The sequence below is a fragment of the Zea mays genome, chromosome 2 (genome assembly GCF_902167145.1).
Source record: "Zea mays cultivar B73 chromosome 2, Zm-B73-REFERENCE-NAM-5.0, whole genome shotgun sequence".
Classification (NCBI taxonomy): Eukaryota; Viridiplantae; Streptophyta; class Magnoliopsida; order Poales; family Poaceae; genus Zea; species Zea mays.
In genome coordinates, this window is record NC_050097.1 from 243,391,285 (window position 1) to 243,404,868 (window position 13,584).

A 13,584-nucleotide genomic window follows, 5' to 3' on the forward strand; every position below is an offset into this window, starting at 1 on the left:
AGACGGTTTATGGCGTGGCAAGCGGTGTTCACAGCTTCAGACCAAAACCGCTCGGTTGTCTTGAACTCTCCAAGCATCGTCCTCGCCATGTCGATGAGTGTCCTGTTCTTCCTCTCTACCACACCGTTTTGCTGTGGTGTGTAGGGAGCGAAGAACTCATGCTTGACACCTTCCTCCTCAAGATACTCCTCAACTTATAAGTTCTTGAACTCGGACCCGTTGTCGCTCCTTATCTTTTTCACCTTGAGCTCAAATTCGTTTTGAGCCCTCTTTAGAAAGCGCTTTAGGGTCCCTTGGGTTTCTGATTTATCCTGTAAAAAGAACACCCAAGTGAAGCGGGAAAAGTCATCTACAATAACAAGACCATACTTACTTCCCCCGATGCTAAGGTAGGCGACGGGTCCGAAGAGGTCCATGTGGAGAAGCTCTAGTGGTCTTGACGTTGTCATCACATTCTTGCTGTGATGAGTGCTTCCCACCTGTTTCCCTGCCTGACAAGCTGCACAAGGTCTATCTTTTTGAAGCAGACATTGGTTAGTCCTAACACATGTTCTCCCTTTAGAAGTTTATGAAGGTTCTTCATTCCAACATGTGCTAAACGGCGATGCCACAACCAGCCCATGCTAGTCTTAGCTATTAAGCATGCATCTAGATCGGCCTCCTCTTTCAAAAAATCAACTAAGTAGAGTTTGCCGTCTAATACACCCTTAAATGCTAATGAACCATCACTCCTTCTAAAGACAGAAACATCAACATTTGTAAACAAACAATTGTAGCCCATGTGGCACAATTGACTTACAAACAAGAGGTTGTAACTAAGAGACTCTACTAAAAACACGTTTAAAATGGAGTGCTCGTTGGTGATGGCTATCTTGCCCAAGCCTTTGACCTTGCCTTGGTTCCCATCTCCAAAGATAATCGTATCCTGGGAATCCTTGTTCTTGACGTAGGAGGTGAACATCCTCTTCTCCCTCGTCATGTGGTTTGTGCATCCGCTGTCGATAATCTAGCTTGAGCCCCCGGATGCATAAACCTGCAAGACAATTTACGCTTGGGTTTTAGGTACACAACTCTTGTTGGGTCCTATAAGGTTAGTTACAATAGCCTTTGGAACCCAAATACAAGTCTTATCTCCCTTGCATTTGGATCCCAATTTCCTAGCAACTACTTTTTCATTCTTACAACAAATTGCAAAAGAAGTATTGCAAGCATGGTAAATTGTAGAAGGTTCATTACATACTTTCCTAGGCACATGATGCACAACATGATTTCTCCTAGGTTTACTTCTACCATGCACGAAAGTAGAGCTAGAAGCAAACATAGCATGTGAATTAAAGACATCATAATCATAACTCCTATGAGCATTTCTAGAAACTTTTCTATCACTATAAATGAAAGCATGATTCTTTTGAGCACTGTTAGCCATATGGGCCTTCCCTTTCTCCTTGTTGAGAACGGGAGCCTTTTGGTTTGTTAAGTTCTTGGTTTCCTTTCGAAAACCAAGTCCATCCTTAATAGAGGGGTGTCTACCAATAGTGTAGGCATCCCTAGCAAATTTTAGCTTATCAAAATCAACCTTGCAAGTCTTAAGTTGAGCATTAAGACTTGCCACCTCATCATTTAATTTAGCAATGGAAGCAAGATGTTCATCACAAGCATTGATATCAAAATCCTTGCATCTATTGCAAATTACAACATGTTCTACACATGAACTAGATTTATTAGCTACCTCTAGCTTAGCATCTAAATCATCATTCAAAGACTTTAAACTAGACATAGTTTCATGGCAAGCAGATAACTCAGAGGATAGTATTTCATTTCTCTTAGTTTCTAAAGCAAGAGATTTTTGCACACTAACAAATTTATCATGCTCCTCATATAAAATATCATCTTGTTTTTTCTAACAATCTATCCTTTGCATTCAGAGCATCAATCAATTCATTGATCTTTTCTACCTTAGCTCTATCTAAATCTTTAAATAAGCTAGAATAATCTACTTCATCATCACTAGAATCATCATCGCTAGAAGTAGTGTATTTAGGAGTATCACGAACACTTACCTTCTTCTCCTTAGCCATGAGGCAAGTGTGGCGTTCGTTGGGGAAGAGCGAAGACTTGTTGAAGGCCGAGGCTGCCAGTCCTTCATCGTCGGAGTCGGATGAAGAGTAGTCTGAATCCCATTCTTTGCCAAGATGGGCCTCGCCTTTCACTTTTCTATAGCTTTTCTTCTTCTCCTTCTTCCCATGTCTTTCTTCCCCCTGGTCATTTTCATTATCGGGACATTGAGCAATAAAATGACCTGTCTTACCGCATTTGAAGCAGGAGCGCTTTCCCTTTGTCTTGTTCTTGTTTGGGTACTCCTTGCGTCCTTTTAGTGCGGTCTTGAAGCGCTTGATGATAAGCGCCATCTCATCTTCGTTGAGGCCAGCGACCTCCACTTGTGCCACCTTGCTTGGTAGCATCTCCCTGCTGCTGGTTGCTTTGAGGGCAACAGTTTGAGGCTCGTGGATGGGGAGTGGACCGTTTAGAGCGTCGTCCACATATCGAGCCTCCTTCACCATCATGCGCCCGCTCACAAACTTCCCAAGAATCTCCTCGGGCGTCATCTTGGTGTACCTGGGATTCTCACGAATAAGGTTAACAAGATGGGGGTCAATTACCGTGAATGACCTTAGCATAAGTCGGACGACGTCGTGGTCCGTCCATCTTGTGCTTCCATAGCTCCTAATCTTGTTGACCAGGGTCTTGAGCCTGTTGTATGTTTGTGTTGGCTCCTCTCCCCTGATCATCGCGAACCTTCCCAACTCGCCTTCCACCAACTCCATTTTGGTGATCATGGTGGCGTCGTTTCCCTCATGTGATATCTTGAGGGTATCCCAAATTTGCTTGGCGTTGTCCAAGCCGCCCACCTTGTTGTATTCATCCCTGCACAAGGAGGCTAGCAAAACAGTAGTAGCTTGTGCATTCTTATGAATTTGCTCATTGATAAACACAGGGTTATCCATACTATCGAAATGCATTCCATTTTCCACTATCTCCCAAATACTAGGATGGAGAGAAAACAAGTGACTACGCATTTTGTGGCTCTAAAAAGAGTAGTCTTCTCCATCAAAGTGTGGAGGTTTACCGAGTAGAATTGAAAGCAAATGAGCATTGGAATTGAACGGAATACGAGAGTAATCAAAAGAATAGTTTTGATTAACAGATTTCTTTTTAGATGAGTCATCGTCGTTGTCGTCTCTTGGTGAAGAAGAGAGGCGTCGCTGTCGTAGTAAATGATCTTCTTGATGCGCCTCTTCTTCTTCCCGTCCTTCTTCTTATGACTCGAGCCATAGTTAGTGGGCTTGTCGTCTCTAGGCTCGTTGTGGAAGGACTCCTTTTCCTTGTCGTTGATCACTATCCCCTTTCCCTTAGGATCCATCTCTTCAGGCGATTAGTCCCTTACGTGAAGAGAATGGCTCTGATACAAATTGAGAGCACCTAGAAGGGGGGGGGGGTGAATAGGCGATCCTGTAAAAATTCAACCCTAATAGCCACAAAACTTTGTTATGTAAGTTAGAACGGCTAAGTAGCTTGAAACGAGCTCTTGTGAACACAGACAATCAAAGAGAAAACAATCACAAGAGACACGCGATTTTATGTTGTGGTGTCCCAATGGACGAGGGTTGCACTCAACCCCTTTCAAGTGATCCAATGATCAACTTGAATACCACAACTTTTCTTGCTTTTCTCTTTTTCCTATTTGCGAGGAATCTCCACAAGTTGGAGTCTCTCGTCCTTACAACAAAGATCACAATGAACACACAAGAGTAAGGTTGGGAGCAACACACACAAATCCGCAGCACACACACGCACACAAGCCAAGACTTGAGCTCAAAATGAAGCACAAAGAGTTCACAACTAAAATGGAGCTCAAATCCTAACACGATCAATCAAGTGCGCGGAGACGGAGTGTGGGAGTCTTAGAATGCTTAATGAATGCTTTGGTGACTCCTCCATGCGCCTAGGGGTCCCTTTTATAGCCCCAAGGCAGCTAGGAGCCGTTGGAGGCCAACAAGGAAGGCTATCCTTGCCTTCTGTCGGGTGGCGCACCGGACAGTCCGGTGCACCACTGGACAACCACTATTCATGTCCGGTGCGTGATCTCCTTCCTATTTTGGCGCAGACGACCGTTGCAGATTCGTGGCAGTTGGCGCACCATACACAGTCCGGTGCACACCGGACAGTCCGGTGCCCCCTGCCGACCGTTGGCGCGGGCCACGCGTCGCCCGCGGATTGCGCGGCCGACCGTTGCGCTGGCGGCGTTGGCTCACCGGACAGTCCGGTGCACCACCGGACAGTCCGGTGAATTATAGCCGTACGCCGCCAAATTCTCCCGAGAGCGGCCTGTTCACCGGAGTCCAGCCTGGCGCACCGGACATTGTCCGGTGCACCACCGGACAGTCCGGTGTGCCATACTGAGCAGAGATTTGGCTGCACCGAGCCAAGTCTTTTGGTTCTTTTCTTTTCTCTGTTTCTAGCACTTAGACACAATATGTTAGTACTCAAAACAATGTACTAAGTCTAGAAACATACCTCATGTATTGATTTGCACTTTTCTCTTCATTTAGCACATAAGAACTTAATTATATGTGTTGGGCACTTAATCACCAAAATATTATAGAAAAGGCCCAAGGGCACATTTCCCTTTCACAAAGCCAACTACACCCCTAGGTTCATCTAATTAATCAGGTAAGGGCGTCCCAATCCACCCTCATGGTTGTACTGTTATCCCGGGTGGTTACTCCACGAACAGGTCCTTACAGAGAGGTACTCAAGAAAAAGTCCTGAGCCCCCTAAGGTATCACAAGATCATCCACATAATCAGGATAACAACATCGTATCATAAATGTTCACATAATGTTCATTGATCAAGTTAAGGCAATAGCAACATGCTAACCATGATAACCCAAAAGGTAAACAAGGGTAAGGTAAATACAGACTAGTCAATCCTTAGGTTTCATAAAGTAATGCGGGACAGTGAATCATAAAGTATGTAGGACATAATAGGTCAGAGGACACTTGCCTTCACCAGGTGGTTGCTCAGGGAGGTCTCCAACAACACACTGAGGAACCTCGGACTGCTCGTTGTCTAAATAAAGCGAGCATGCATTCAATACATTTGGAAAGTACAAATCTGGCTTTGGATCCTCGATCCTGTGGCCAGGGACGCGTACCCATGCAGTTAAAACCTAGATCTAATCTGATTCGACCGCTCCTGATCGGACGGTCCTAATCTGACGATGCCACTTCGCTGTGACGGTTTAACATATGAGTCCCTCGGGTTCAGGATAACTAACCCGCAGTCCAGTCCTAGATTTACTGAGTCTTGGGATTTTTACCCCGATGCCCCTTCGTTTCTGTTTAATTGAGGCGCAATCCAGTGAATAAGAAAAATAGATAAATTGAATTAGAAAATGAATTTTTAATATAAAAACAATTCCTAGAACTTGTTTAATTGATATAAAATTCATATGAAATCCAAATCAATCCATTCTAATTTCTATAATTTTGTAACATTATTGTTTATCAATTAGTGCCACTGTTTGGACATGAAAGCCACATTGAAATTTATATCCTATTTAATCTTGTACAAAACACATTAAATCTTTAGAAATTCATAACTTAAAATCTACCGAATTGACCCATTCAGCTTCATATGAATATTTACTATGAAATAACAACATTTATTGTACAATGTCTCATTCTTTTATAATTAGATCTTTATTTAACTTATGTTGGTTAGTCTTGTTAATCTGCTTATCATTATAATCTACTAAAATCTAATCTAGGGTCAATTTATAATTTAGACTAAAGTTGAATTAATTACTACTTTAGGTTATCTTTTCTATGGAGTTATAAAATAAACATAGAACCTAGTTTTAATCATTTAATCACATCATAACTTGATGACCACGACTCCGATCTTAGCAGTTCTCGATCCCACGATCTCGTAGCAACGCGTAGATCATTGTTATACATTTTGTTATTATGTTTGGTGTGATGTTAATTTTGTCTATACCATGTCTGTTTGTATTGCACGACTAGCAGTGAGGTCACGTGGGTCTGAGGATCATCCTGGTACCTAGAATCTTAAGTCCCAGGCAAGTTGTGCCCTTGACCACTTTTGTTACCCAATAATGTTCTTTAATATCATTTATTCATGCATAAGTTTAATTTTGATGGGACCCAATAGGTCTTCCTAGTTTGTTTATCCTGTTTACCTTGTTTACCCCTGAATCATTTGGGTAGTTATGCTATTGCTTTATTGGTTTTGGGTTAATCTTTCATTATATCCATGTTCCAATTATTCTGTTATTTTATTTATGTTCATTTCAAGATCATTATATTATGTTAATTGGAACATGGAGCTTAACTTGAGAAACACGTGCCACAACAAGGGTGGAATGGGACACCCTTGGCTGATTAATTAAGAAAGCTAGTGGAAGACTACCATACCCGAAAGGGGCAAGGGCAGTAGGGGAGTTGCATGCAGGGAGGTTCTCGGGTTGATTTTGCTGCGATGGCAGTCAGACGAGGGATTCTTGCAAGTGCTCTTCCCATAAACTGTAGCGGGTTTTAGGAAGCTAGTGGAACTTTGTAAAGGCCTCGTAGTGTTACCCTGCCTCGCTTCCTTGGTAGAGGTGTATGGGATTCATGACCCCTTGGCAGATGGGTAACATGACTTGTGGGTACAGGGTACAACCTCTGCAGAGTGTAAAACTGGTATACTAGCCGAGCTCACGGTCAAGAGCAGCCCAGGACTCTCACATGATTAAATATGGAACTCAAATTCAATTTGTCATATGCATTGCATGGGATTATTTATTAATTTTGTTCTATTGTTCTTATTATGGTTTGGTATCTACTTACATTTAGTATTTGCTAATAAAACTTTGACCAACTTATTAAAAGCAATGCTCAGCTTTAACCTCTATTGTTGATTAGCCTTACACATCACATGAACTCCCACCTTTGGTGAGTTCATGCCACATTATTCCCCACAACTTGTTGAGCGATGAACATGTGTGAGCTCATCCTTGCTGTCTCACATCCCCCACAGGAGAAGCACAGGTGGTTCAAGAGGAGCCACACAGCGATGAGTTCGATTTGATCTAGGTGGCGTCTCCCAGTTGACTTTATGGCGCCAATGATGGACTTTAGTTCGATCTATATTTATCTTTTATTTTGTAAGACTTCCGCTATGTAATAAATAGTCTGATTATATTGTGACATTTATCTCTATACACTCTGTTATTATATGTGTTGTCTTCTTTGGCGCATGTATGAGATGCACTCGGCTTTATCCCTTAAAACCGGGTGTGACAGGCCACTCCTAGCACACATTGAGCTCATTTGTGATCCTCCAACTCATATACTCACACTCGTTGATTGAGATTGCATTCTAGTGAGTGATTGAGACGCTCTAGTGCATTTGCATTCGTTGTGATCTTTTGAGGCACTAGGTGGTACACCGGGAAAACATCATTAACTTTTTACTCTTGGAGGTTGTCGCCTCCTAGATGGCTTGGGTGTTGTCTCCATCGAGCTCTCCGTGAAGATTGTGGAGGAGCCGCGAGATTGATTGTGAGGGGTTCGTGTCCACCTCACCGGAGCGGCAAAGGCGACGCTAGTGAAATCGAGGTATTGAGTGAGTTCTTGTCCACTTGGCTCAAACATCAAGCCGTGACTTGGTAGAGGAGCAAGTGAGAGCTTGAATTCAACCTCAACGTGGATTAGGGGTGATCAGCAAATCGCTGATACCACGGGATAAATTTCGGTGTCACTCTCTCAACTTTTATACATTACTTGCAAGTAGTTAATTTGTATATTGCCTATCTTTTGTAGTGTTAGCTTAAATTGCTCATTATATTTTTTTTGACTCATTAAGGCTAGTAATCGTATTTCTCTTGTTGATTTGATTAAATTTCTCTAGTGTATTTTATTTTAGTCAAAACCGTCTATTCACCCCCCTCTAGCTGGTGTTCAGATCCTACAAGTGGTATCAGAGCCAAGGACTCCATTGTTTGTGGATTTAATCATCCCGGAGCTGGACAAAATGGCTAGTAACAACAATATGCACAATGGGAAGCTACCACATTTTGATGGGAAGAATTATGACTATTGGAAAATAAGAATGTCAATGCATCTTAAAGCTATGGGAGGAAAGATTTGGCCTATTGTTAGAGATGGATTTGTTGTATTAAAGGAAGATGAATCGTCACTCAGTGATAATGAAAATTCTCTAACCAGTGATCAAGCTATGCATGTATTCTATGATGCATTAGACATAAATGAGTTCAACCGCATCAAAAATCTCACAACCACTCATGAGACTTGGACAAAGCTAATGGAAATTCATGAATGAACTACAATTGTGAAGAGTGCTAAGTTGTATGTGTTTAAAGGAAAGTTTGAGCAATTTCTCATGAAGGAAGATGAAAGTGTGTCTGACATGTTTAACCGGTTAAATGAGATAGTGAATGAGCTCAAGGGACTTGGTTTTAATGTACCGGATGTGGATTTCACTCACAAGTTCCTTAGATCTCTCCCAGAGAAATATGATACTATTGTGACCATGTTAGTAAGGAGTGACTTGACCACTACCTCTCCAACCGAAGTATTGGGATAAATTCTTACTCAAGACATATTCAAGAAGTCTCAAGCCGAAGCTATGAGTTTGGCTAAAAGGGTGAAAGGCGAATCAATAGCTCTCAAAGCTAAAGTTTCAAAGGCAATTGAAAAGGAAGAAAGTGAAGATGAAGGAAATAGAAGTGAAAGGGATGAGGAATTGGCTCTATTTGTGAAGAAATTTAACAAGTTCATGAGAAATAAGAAGGGTCAACCTAGAAGGGGACAAACATCAAGAAGAAATGCTTTCAATGATAGAAAATGTTTTGAGTGTGGGGAACCCGGTCACATTGCCATAAATTGTCCAAGCAAGAAGAACAAGGTTAAAGATGGAGATGATAAGAAGAAAAAGAAGTTCTATCACAAGAAGGATGGCAAAGCCTATCTAGTTGAATGGGACTCGGATGCAAGCTCGGATGATGATTCTTCATCTAAACTAAATGTCGGAATTGCTATCAAGGAGGCCCCCCTTTTCTCATGTCCTCATTGTCTTATGGCAAAAGGAGATGCTAAGGTAAAAATTATAATCGACTTAAATGATATTGATGATGATGATGACATTGATGATCTTGATGATGATGGATATTCTTATGATGATCTTGTTAGAATGTTAAGTGAGGCCGATGACTACATGCACAAAGAAAAAGAAAAATTTAGGACCTTGAAGGAACTATACAAAAACCTTCAAGTGTCTTTTGAGGAGCTCAAGACATCCCACAAAAATCTAAAAGAAAGTTGTGAGAGGCTTATGGAGGCTCAAAACTCACCTATTGTGCATGAAGTCATGGTGGTCACCAAAGATGTTGGAATCACTTGTGACTTACTTGATAGCTCTACAAGTGATTCACAACCTACTAGTTTCGTTTGTGACAAATGTAAATTTCTCTTGAGAATGATGATATTGGTTGTGATGAATCAAACATCATTATTGAAAATGAAGCTTTGGTAGGAAGAGTAAATGCTCTAACTCATGACTTAGAGAAAGCATATGGTGGAAAAGCTAAACTTAATTTTATCTTGGAAGCGAAGGTTGCTCTCTTAATCGTGAGGGTCTTGGGTATCTTCCTAAGAAAGGAAAGAATACATTTGTAAAGCAAAAGACCATGTTTGTGAAAGAATGTGACAAAGTGTGTCACAAATGCCACAAGAAGGGACATGTCAAGAAAATTTGTCCTAAATTCAAAAATGTATCCTTACCATGTTTTGAGCATTGCTATTTTCTTTCACAAAATGCAAAAGCTGTACATGCTAAGTTTTTTGGCACTTCAATTGTTGGTACCAAAAAGAAAGAAATTTGGGTGCCAAAATCCTTGGTCACTAACATCTGAGGACCCAAACAAATTTGGGTACCTAAAAGAGATTGATTTCCTTTATTACAAGGCGGGAGGAAATCATTGGGTGTTGGATAGTGGTTGTACACAACATATGACCCGTGATATGAGGAGGTTCACCGAAATGAGTGAGGAGGGTTGCTCAACCTATGATATCATCACTTTTGGAGACAATCGCAAAGGAATGGTTAAAGGTTTGGGTAAAATTACTATTTCAATTGACCATTCCATTTCAAATGTACTTTTAGTTGAATCTCTTAACTTTAATTTGCTACCCGTAGCTCAACTATGTGATTTGGGTTTTAGTTGCAACTTTACCGTTGATGATGTTCTCATCTCAAGTGTTGATGGTAGCAATCTAATATTTAAAGGTTTTAGACATGAAAATCTTTATCTTGTTGATTTTTCATCTAATGAGGCAAAGCTTACAACTTGTCTGTTCTCTAAGGCTTCACTAGGTTGGCTATGACATAGAAGAATTGGTCATGTTGGTATGAGACAAATGAATCAATTATCCAAGCATGATTTAGTTTGAGGGTTGAAGTATTGTAACACCCTGAATTTGAGGGTATAAAATTTCTTTTCTAATATCCCTCAAATTCAGGTGTTACTTTCTTGTTCCTCTTTCTTTTAGCTCCTTTATTCATTTCTTTCTAAGTAATAGGGAATTTTTACTCCAATTATAGTTGTTAATAAAACCCTAAAGGAATAATGTTCAATACATCATGCTGGAATATATTTGTTTTTGTCTGATGTTTTGCTTCGGTGTATATCCATTTAATATGTGGCTCATTATTGCAAATAAATTTGATAGCAGGAAACAGATATAAAAAATAATAAACAAAAGAAGAAAAGGAGGTTGTGGTTGGCCTGTTCGGTGGCCACACCTGTGCTCATGCGAGACGTGCACGCTCGGCGCTATCCCAAGCGCGAGGATGGTTCCAGCCGCCGCTCACTTGGCTAGCAGGCCCAGGTGCCAGGCCGCACCATGTCTCACGCGCGTGCGCGTCGCGCGGACGCAGCAGCCCATCAGCCGCCCCACGTTCTCTTCTCCAAAACTGCTTCTCTCGCGCAGCAGAGCAACCGTGTCGGGCTTCTTCCTCAAGTCCGCGCGTCAGGATCGCAGCTAATGTTTATCATCCAAATTTCAAACCATCTCCTACCCACGTCGCGAGGACCCGAGATCCATGGTGCCTTTGCAGCAGACCAGCCGGTCTTGGCACCCCCACCCCTGCGGCTCCCCTGCCATCTGTCCCCTGCGCTCTAGGGTGCCCCCCGCGCCATTGCCGTCGATGTGAGCTCCCTCCTTCTCCTTCTCTCTCCCCTCCTCTTCTCCTTGCCCCCCTTCTCTCGTGGTCAGCAGCTTGGGCACGGCGGCCAGCGACATGGCCAGGCCAGCCCCCCTACCCACCCTGCGCGCAGCTGGCCGAGCAGCCATGGGCCCCATGCGTGGCCATTTCCTCACGCTAGATGCTAGGCCCCTACTCGCCCTACAACCAATTCAATTTCCACCCCCTCCCCTTGCTGCTCGTCGATGCCAGGAGGAAGAAAGAGAATTGTCCACTCACACAAAATCCCTCAAATCTGATCTGTTATGGCTGTCACCCCCATGTGGCCCTGGGTGCACAACCTCTAGCGAGTAGAATTACGCCTCATCATATTAAATTCATAATTTACTAAATATGTGTTAACCTTTGTGTTAGACTCCGATTTATTTCGTTCCAGTTGCGTTAACTTCGTAACATCATCAATTTCGTATTAGTAACGTTATTTTGGTATGTCACATGTCTTAAGTAATTAATTATTTGTTCATTCGATAGTGATTAAAGAACGACTTTCCAATTAAAACTAAATTATAGTTCTAACTTGCGCTTACAAATACACGTTAATTTGATTAATGGCAACTCAAATATTTTAAATTAATACTCACTTATTGTATGTGCGACATCTATTTAAGTATTTCTCATATGTAGCGCATACTGCTCCGCGCGTGATGGCGTGCTAGATCGCGCGTCGTTCGCGTGCTATCGCGCGTGCTATTTTTTGCGCGTCACCACACGTTGTCTTCGCGTGTCGCTCGTGCAGATCATGTGCATCACCGCACGTTGTCCGTGCATTGTTCGAGCACTGTCGTGCTGTTTGCGCGTTGTCGCGCACGTTGTTTCACGTGTCATTCGCGCGCTATTTGCGCGTCGTCATCATTCCTTCGTGCGTTCGTGCCGCACGTCTGGTTCGCGAATAGACTGCTATCCATTTTCGAGCTTCGAGAAATCAACGGTTAAACTTCGGCGACCAAGAGATCAAACTCTACGAGTTCTACGAGGCTGAAGATCCTGAGCATCTGTTTGGTGAAGGCAAGTGTCCTCTGACCTATTATGTCCCATTTACTTTATAATTCATCAACTCACATACCATGATCAAACTAAGGATTGACTAGTATTCTATTTTCCTATCCTTGTTTGCCCTTTGGGAATTGATTATTATGATTAGTTCTATGCTAGCGCTTTACTTTAATCAATGAACATGATGAGATACAATGATTTTATTCTAGATATGATGACATACTTGTGGCATTTTAGGGGACTCGAGCGGTTTCTCGAGTGCCTCTCCGTAAGGACCTGTTCGTTGGATGACCACCCGAGAAAATAGTGCAACCATAAGGGTGGTATAGGACGCCCTTAACTAATTAATTAGAGGAACTGAGGTGTAGTTCGCTTCGCCGTTGTGCCGTCAATGGGGTTCGGTGTATGTGGCTCGCTCTGCCAAGGGTGGTTTGCCCCTTGGGGAGGAGTGCGGTACATTTAGGAAACCTAACGGGTGGCTACAGCCTCAGGGAATCTTTGTAAAGGCTTCTTAGTGAATCCCTGGCCATTCACCTCGGGAGTGAACAAGGGTCTTGCAAGCCCGGGCTAGAGAGGGAATCACGACTCGTGGGTAAAGTGTGCAACCTCTGCAGAGTGTTATGAAACTGATATATCAGTCGTGCTCACGGTTATGAGCGGCCTCGGGAGCTCCTTTGATTAGAGATACATTGATCAGAGATACTATGGTTACAGATGATGATGAGGATACTGATGATTTTTATGATTATGATTATGCTTATGGTTTATAGTATTCTTTCCATTTGGAAAGAGTACTTTTGGGTTAACAACTTGGGTTAATGTTAAAACCTGACTCTCTACTATTAATAATTACCTGACCAACTAAAAGTAACTTCTTGACCTTAACCCCACATAAAGCTAGTCCACCTCAGCCAAACAGGACATTTGCTGAGTACGTTGATGTGTACTCACTCTTGCTTTCACAAAACACCAGGTTGCCTTTGGTGCAATCTATGCTCAGGTAAAGAAGAAGGTGTCGAGGCGGATCTCTAGGGGTTCCAGGACCTCGACGAGTTCGAGGATTAGGCTAGCGACCTCCCCCAGTCAGCTGCGTGTGGTGGGTTTGTTTACGTTGGCTACGTTTCTATTATGTGCACTTTGATTTATATTATGTAAATGACTCTAGTATTTAATATTATTGCTTACTCTTTATTGTAATTTGAAGCATTGTGCTATGATGAGTCATTTATGTAATCGCTGTG